At 15.1% G+C, this 291-nt stretch overlaps 1 protein-coding gene across 2 annotated transcripts in view; it reads right to left on the bottom strand.

The window, feature by feature from the left end:
* Nucleotides 1–291, bottom strand: part of LOC107642046 (CASP-like protein N24) — a 3,108-nt gene that overhangs the window by 1,920 nt on the left and 897 nt on the right. The window lies entirely within an intron of this gene.

Genomic DNA, 291 nt, shown 5'->3' with positions numbered 1-291 from the left:
AATAATAATAATAATAATAATAATAATAATAATAATAATAATAATAATAATAATCATAATAATAATAATAAATAATTGCTTATATGAGTTTAGTTAAATAAAAAAGTATATGTTACAAGAATTAAGAAAAAATAAAAACAAAATTAAATTCAAGTCAAAATTCATATGATCGCATTATTTAAGTTAGATATAAACAAAAATTATCGAATACAAATGACTAAATTGTTCAATTAAAATAATTGGTATACCAATAACTCATGAAGTTTAGGACTAAATTTTTTTTGAAAGAGT

Source organism: Arachis ipaensis, chromosome B05, assembly GCF_000816755.2.
Source record: "Arachis ipaensis cultivar K30076 chromosome B05, Araip1.1, whole genome shotgun sequence".
In the NCBI taxonomy this organism is placed as follows: Eukaryota; Viridiplantae; Streptophyta; class Magnoliopsida; order Fabales; family Fabaceae; genus Arachis; species Arachis ipaensis.
The sequence above is the reverse complement of the archived record's forward strand: the minus strand, read 5'-3'. Positions and strand labels throughout refer to the sequence as shown.